Here is a 7,302-nt window from a genome sequence, read left to right on the forward strand (position 1 = left end):
AAACTTGTAAACCTAAACTTAAAATATTGTAACATCAGAAAAGGTAAAGGGTCAAGGCTATTTCAACTCTAGCATGCTGGCAGCCAAAGGGGAATCTGTTTCTACCCTTTGAAAGATTTTTCTATCCCAGAGCATCTCTGCTGTCTGGATAACATTTGTGTTATCCCTGCCTCTCTTGTGTGAGAAGCACCAGGACTCCCCTGAGGCCCATGAACCAAATGTTTTTGTGCCTGAAATCTCCTTCCAAGGAACACAGGCCCTCCTGGTCCTCTGATTGCTCTTGATAGAACAAGATAAAGTGAAAAAGAAAGCTTCATAATGGTGATGCACTGCTTACTGCTGCAGCCACAAGGAATGAAAATCTCACTGTGGCCTAATTTATAAGACAGGCAGCAACAGCCCAGTTTTATTCCAAGGTAGAGACATTATTAACTTGTGACCCAACCTAGGAGCCAGGCAGCTGTGAAATGATGTTTCAGGTTAAAAAAGAAAAAAGACTCTTCAGAACATATTGCTGATAAAATGTTTACACTCAGTTTAACAAATTTTATAGTAATGATGCTTTAAAAATGGGTTTCTCATGAATGGCTTTGTGATACTGAATGCAAATAAAGAAATAATGAGTTTGGAATTGCAAACAGATTACTTCTGTCCTGGAGTTGATGGTATCAGCACATTACCCACTGTAGCCAAACCGATAGGCACAGATTTCCAGAAGATCTTATAAATTGCATTTTGGCTCCCTTGTTGAGTCACATGCTTACCACTGGAAAGTTCCATATGGCTGTAGGTGCTGTGGCAACAGACCAGACTTTTCAAACTAAAAAAAAAAAAAAAAAAATGCTAGGCATTTGGTAGTTGGCCATGTCAGCACCATGGAAACAAGAGAAACTGAGGAAGGTGACACAACTCCCAAACCAACCTCAGCATATTTGGCATGGAATGAATCTGAAACAAGACAGAATGCCAACTTTGTGTAGAAGAGGTAGAGATGCTATTTTAATCCAGAGAAACACAACAATACTTCTAAGCATGATGGCGCTCGATGCCAAAGTAAGACCCACTTTCTGAATTGCCTTTTGGCCAGTACCCTGCAGACAACAGGAAACACCTATGTCTGTGAGGCTTTCTCTCCCATAGGCTCAGGATACACAAAAGAGGAAAAGGTTCAATTTAATTATCTATTATAATTCAAACTCACACCCAATATTCCTATGCAAGCTCAGTTACACAGCATGCTGCTGGCTGGTGGAAAGTCCAGAAGGTCAAAGGGCTGGCATTAAAGCAAGCAGGCAATTCTCATCAGTTACAGAGAACACAGCCACTAGAAGGACAGAACAATCAGGGCACTAGGTAGGGAAACCAACAAATCCTGGTTTGCCCGGAATGTTCCCAGTTTTAGCACTGAAAGTCTATGTACTAGGAAATCCCTCAGACTCAGGCAAACCCTAGCACAAGGGCACTCAGTTCAGAAAAAAGCAGAAGCTGCAGCCTCAGCAGTCATTCCTGAATTAAAGCAAAGGCAGTCAGGTAGAATTATGCAAAGCTCAAGAAAAGACTGGAAAGCCCCCTCACAAGCAACACTTATAGTGAATGTTGAGGGCTTGCAGAAACAAAGGCAAAGGCGTTTGGCACTGAGTGGAGGAAAAACAAATGGATTTCCCAGGGCAGGCAGTTCTTGATCACAGGGACCCCACAGATGTGAACAGGTAAGGGGGAGGGAAGACAAGGCCAGGTTGTTACACTGGTTCTGCAAAGTTCTGTGCAAGACTTGGAAATAGTGATCAGAACCCACAATGTATCTCTTAAAGTCTATGCATAGAACTATAACAAGGATTTGTTTCTCCTTTCTATGTGTGGACGAGGCTCAATCATGTTCAATGCATTCTTTTGTCCACCTTACAAAGCACTTAATTCAATAACACTTTTTGATCATGTCATAGGTGAATACCTGGATGAAGCAGGCTTGGCCTGATTATTAGAGTAATATTCTGGCTTAAATTCTTACAAATTGATTTTGTAAGCCCTAGGTAGGGCAATAGTGTTCAAGGAGGGCAAAAATGAAGCCTCTGATGCATCCAAATGTGGGTTTACACATCATTCATTTCTGTCAAAAGCCACAGTGTAAAATCTTCAGCCATGATATAAAATCACCTTAAAAAAAAGTTTTTAAATACCACAAGACCTCATGTTGTTATTATCTAAAAAATAAATATTATTAATTATCATTATTATTAGAAATCAGGGTGAAGTTTGATTTAGTATTTCTCTCACTCCTCCTGCCTTTTAAGACTCCAGCAGACAGAGGACATCACAAGGGATGCTAGGTAGAAAGGACCTGATGATGTTTTACTTACGGGCCAGATGGGTACACAGTAACTCCTAATACACATGAGCCACTGAACAAGCTGGGCTAAAGAGGAGATTTTCCTTCATTTGCCTCTCCCAACTTGAAGACCATAGGCCCCAAGAAGCTGAACAGAGAGTAGAGGTCCAGAGCTTGGCCTTGCAGAGTTTGGCCTCACCTAGTGCTGAGTGGAGAGCAAGAAAGAGTATTCAGGGCTTACAGCACCCCCTGAGGAGACAGGCAGGAACTAGAGGCTAGGCCCGGCTTCACTTACCAAGCATCCTATAAAGGCAAAAGGGGCACAATTGTCCCTGCACAAATACATCTACTCACCAACCCCTGGGCAGCTGTGCCAGATGGGACCTCATTTTCAAGCATTCTGAGGCGCTTGTGGTGCAGCTTGCTGTGTGTAAGTGTACTCTTAACAATCCCACTTCACGTCCTGGTCAACACCTGGCCTGAATGTTAGCAACTCCACCGCTCTTAGAAGGATTAAGTTAGCAGATAGCAGAGAAAGAGAAGCTTCTTCTCTGTGAAAACAGGAATCAGGTGGGATTAGGGTTCTTCCACCCAGGTTTTGTCTATTTATCTCATTGGGTCAACTTGCCAAGCCTGACCAGCCAGGGTACGTCTGTCCTTTCAAGGATGGAGGCCAGCAGAGGCGCTCTACTCTCACAACATATGGTCGTGCCGCTCATCACTACCCAGGGGCTGGAGGTAGCGGCAGTTCAGCTGTTACCTTCAGAAGCCTCTGAAATGATCAGAACAAGGTATTCAGTAAAATCGCTCCAAGTCCTCACTGCACCTGGGCCAAAAATTTATCCTGATTGTATTTTCCATCTCAAATTTCAAGCCGCACTGTCCAGTGTAACTCAGTAGAGGAAGCTGTGCCACAAACATCACATGACAGCATAAAAATACCCCAGTGAGCACAATACCAGCAACTTAAAAATACCCTGAACTTCAGCCCTCTGGAGCCCTCTCCCTTATTAAATTCTAGGAGGAAAATCAAAGTTCAAAACCAGAGCTCCCTTCCTTTTGCAAATCAAAATCCAAAGAAATGAAAGCCTTTCCTCCCTGAGGCTTGGAGTCCCCCCGCATCTCAACTAGGGGAGTTTCCCTGCTGGAGTCTGAGTATCTCCTCTAGGAGCAGCTGCTTGCCGGGTGTCTACCCAGAATGGGTGTGACTCTTGAAGCAACAGGAAGGTCAGACTTAGCCAATCCCAAGGCCCTCATATGTCCTGGTTTGCAAGGAATATGAAAGTCAATAGGGTACACAAGAATATCCCAGCCCCAACCCCAAACCTACCAAATTTAGCTGAGCAACATTATGTTCTCAGAAGCCATGTTTCTGTTGCCAGCCACGGGATGTAGCAGATGCTTGGTGACATCTGGGAAAGAGGAGATGGAGAAAACAAATGTGAGACATAGAAAAGATTCTGAATTTCAGACTCACTACGGTTGCCAATAAGACTGGCATTTGCCCAGGTGCAGCCGAGCCTCCAGATTTTACTTGGGGTTCCATCTCCTTTACATTTGTAAAACCTCTTAATTCCCATTTCATGTCTGAACCTATGTTCCTGGCACCCCTGGGGCTGTTTCATGTGTTTGGTCTCCCATGCCCTTTGCTCCTGCAAGCAGGATTTGCCCAAACCAAACACATGTGGCTCTTCTCACACTGTCTTCTCTGAGGTTGTTACCTGCAGCCTTGAGTGTTTCCTGGTCTGGCCATGTTGGCTGCTGCTCTGCCTCCAGTCCAGGCCTTGTGAATCCTATCCATTAGGGCATTTTTCTTCTCCTTAGTTTTCTTGACTCAGCTATATGAACACTGGGAACTGAAGCTGCTGTTCATGTTTCCAGAGAAGACCATCTCTTTCTGCCCTGGCATCCCTTCTGAAACCTCACCTCTTCTCATCTACTGAATTGTTCTTCCCGCTGCCTCCTTTCCTGGGGCAGTGGGACAGGCCTCTGGCATTCCATTTCCCTCTGTCAGTAATTCTCTGGCTCCTTTCAGGCTCAGTTTTAAAATGAATAACCTACCTCTTCAGTCAGCCTTTTCCCTTCTCTAGCCCATGGGCAGGGCTAGTATTTTTTTGCCGGATTCTGATGCTTTCTTTGTTTTTCTATTTTTTTTTGTTTGTTTGTTTGTTTGTTTGTTTCAGACCCAGATGTTTGTGTTTCTAGCCTTCACCTGTATTTGTCAGGTATGGTCTCGCACAGCAAGAGAGAAAGCCAGAGTCAGAGGCAAAAGTTTCCATTTTCCAAACATGTCCTGCCTACCTTTGTCACTCTGAAGAAAGGAAAAACACTAGGGGGTATCTTCTCTACAGCCATTCATCCAACAGTCTATAAAGGCCTTGCTATGGACTAGAAACTGCCCTGGATGCTGGCATACAGCAGTGATCAAAGAGAAGTCCCTGCCTTCCTGGAGCTTATACTCAGCAAACCAGTCCAACATCTTACCTGGACTTCACTCAGTTATGATGGTTTTTCTACCTGGCTCTGCCACTTCTTTTTGAGTCCAAGCTTCACATGTTTTTCTAACACATTTCTTCAAAACCTGTGCCAGGACTGCTTTCCAGCTCAGATAAGTGCTGCACCTTGATTTTGCCTTCATATGCTTGAATCATTCTCTTGGGCTATTCTCATCTTCCCTTCTCAACTCTATGCAGACTGTCTTTAACCTCCTTGCATAGCCATCTCAGTCTTCAAAGAGAGCTCCCCTAAATGCTTTTATCATGAACTCTTTCTAGCTAAAGCTTTTAATTCTCTTCTTAGTCATAGGATTCATAATAATTCCATCTTACTTTTGACACATCAATCTGGGAAAATGGTATTTACATTATATAGCCAGAATTCTCATAACTGTTTGTCCACTCATGGATTAAAATCTGCCACTTCTCTGAGAACGACCCCACATTTAGGACCCTGAATACACCCAGATGCTCAGATCATATGAAAGGAACAATCCAAAGCTGGTTTGAGAGAATAATGAAGGAGCCCATGAACCAGACACAAAGATCCCAGGTTGATCCATAAGAATCTTCCTAGGTCCTAGATGCAGACTTCAAAAAAGAAAAAATGTATATGAGACAAGTGAGCCTATGTCTCCCATACTCTTTTTTCTCAATTCCCATGTGGAGCACGGATATTTCTGGCAATTCTGAGTACCATGCATCTCATACAGGCTTTGGTTTGAGTGAGTTGCTATATCCCACATCAGTCAAACACCACGGATTCCCGATCAGCTCACATCATCTTTCAATCAGGATAGGCTACATTATGTTGCAGTAACAAAAAGTCTTCAAATCCCAGTAGCCAAGCAAGTACCTATTTCCCACTCACACTGTATTAAGTTGCAGGACATCTGTGGGAAGAGATGGTCCTTTGCTCTATGTTTTCTTCACTTGGGACCTCGACTGAGGAAAGGTCCCTGTCCTTCTGCAATTATAAATGATTTTCATTTTCATCAGCATCATTGTTTATACCTATAATACAAAATGAACTTTGAGTCAAAAGACGTTACCTGGCTTCCCCACTTAATAACTATGTAATTTTGTACCAATCACTTTCCCTGCCTGGGCCTCTGTTTCCTCTGTAAAATGAGGGGATGAGGTCACAAATAATCTCTAAGGCCACTTAAATTTCAAAAATTCTATGTTTCTTCTACCCTGGAAAGGATAGGGAACTAATGTTTATTGAGTATCCTCATAACTACTCTGTAAAGCATAAAAATTCTCACTACATGGATTAGAAAACTGAGGCTTAGTTAGTAACTTGCTCAAGATCACACAGATAATAAGTAACAGGTGTGGGATTTGAACCCATGACTGTCATACTTCAAAAGGTTTCTCTTTTTGCTGCATTTCATTCCGTACATGATCTGACATTACACATACAGAAAAGGAGGATGAAGAAACAGGTGCAATGAAATGAGTGAAACACCACGCCTCAGGGGCTAGCCTTGCTGGGCAAGTGACCCATGGTATTTTTATTTCTTTGTATAATTCAATTCAATTTAACTTCGTAACAACAGTATTTAATACTTATTAACTGCCAGCTCCTGGATGAAGTGCTGGATATACGAACACTAATTATGCCTGAGAAAGTAGGAAGCACACATATCAGTTAGGGAAATACAAACTACTCTACATATTTCAAGAGGGAGGAATTTATCTCAAGAAATTCAAAGCTCATAAAACTGGTGGGAGAGCTGGAGAAGCAATGGGAATGGAAAGCTGATGCTGGCTTTCAGGAAATCAGCAAGTGGGGAAAAAAAGAAAAACATCAAAAACTGCCATCTCTCCATGCATCTATCTGCCATTCCTGGAAGACATAATGGTTTGTTATCTGCTTTTGCCTTCCAAATCTCATGTGCCAGTCTGTCATCTGAAGAATTTAAGCTGGAACTTTTACCTGTCTTGTCTCAGCCCAGCCCCTGTTTTCTACCACTCCATGCTCTGCCGGCAAAGGAATCTGGGCAACGTGCTTTCCAGACTTCCAGGCTCTGTGACACAAGGACAAGCTTAGAATGTTAGGAGGACCACTGAGTATCAACAGACAACAGCTAACACAGAACACCAGTTCTAATGGGAAGAGTCAGGAAAATCTTCTGAAGGGTGACATCAGCTGAGTTTGAAATAAGTTTGAAAAGAAGGACCCTCCAGAAGAGTGTGCGAGTAAAAACAGTGACAAAGACTCCTAAGTGAATTTACTGAGTTCAATCAGAACATGAAATGGTAGGGAATTGGGCTGGTTTCAAGTGAGGTAGGTTAGCAGGGACAAGATTGCAGAGGACCCAATATGCCATGCTAAAGAGTTTGGACTTTATCCAATAAATAATACAAAACTATTGAAGACCTTTTAAAATAGAAAGTAATGGAATCTGTTGAGTATGTTTATAAAGATCCCTCTCTCTATTGGTGTTGAAAACCATTTGGGGAGGCAATAGGAAG

The 7,302-nt window shown here is 42.7% G+C and overlaps 1 long non-coding RNA gene across 2 annotated transcripts; it reads right to left on the reverse strand.

Moving 5' to 3' along the window:
• Positions 1-2,786: 2,786 nt before the first annotated feature.
• Positions 2,787-6,822, reverse strand: LOC108516281 (uncharacterized). Of its 2 annotated transcripts, none has more exons than XR_001881762.1 (4): positions 6,764-6,822; positions 5,693-5,835; positions 3,657-3,738; positions 2,787-2,877 (listed from the first exon to the last, which is right to left on the reverse strand). It is a non-coding gene; the product is annotated as an uncharacterized LOC108516281 (long non-coding RNA). The 2 variants fall into 2 exon arrangements; XR_001881763.1 differs by lacking the exon at positions 2,787-2,877 and adding an exon at positions 3,022-3,098.
• Positions 6,823-7,302: the final 480 nt, after the last annotated feature.

The sequence above is a fragment of the Rhinopithecus bieti genome, unplaced genomic scaffold (genome assembly GCF_001698545.2).
Source record: "Rhinopithecus bieti isolate Rb0 unplaced genomic scaffold, ASM169854v2 scaffold_35885, whole genome shotgun sequence".
In the NCBI taxonomy this organism is placed as follows: domain Eukaryota; kingdom Metazoa; phylum Chordata; class Mammalia; order Primates; family Cercopithecidae; genus Rhinopithecus; species Rhinopithecus bieti.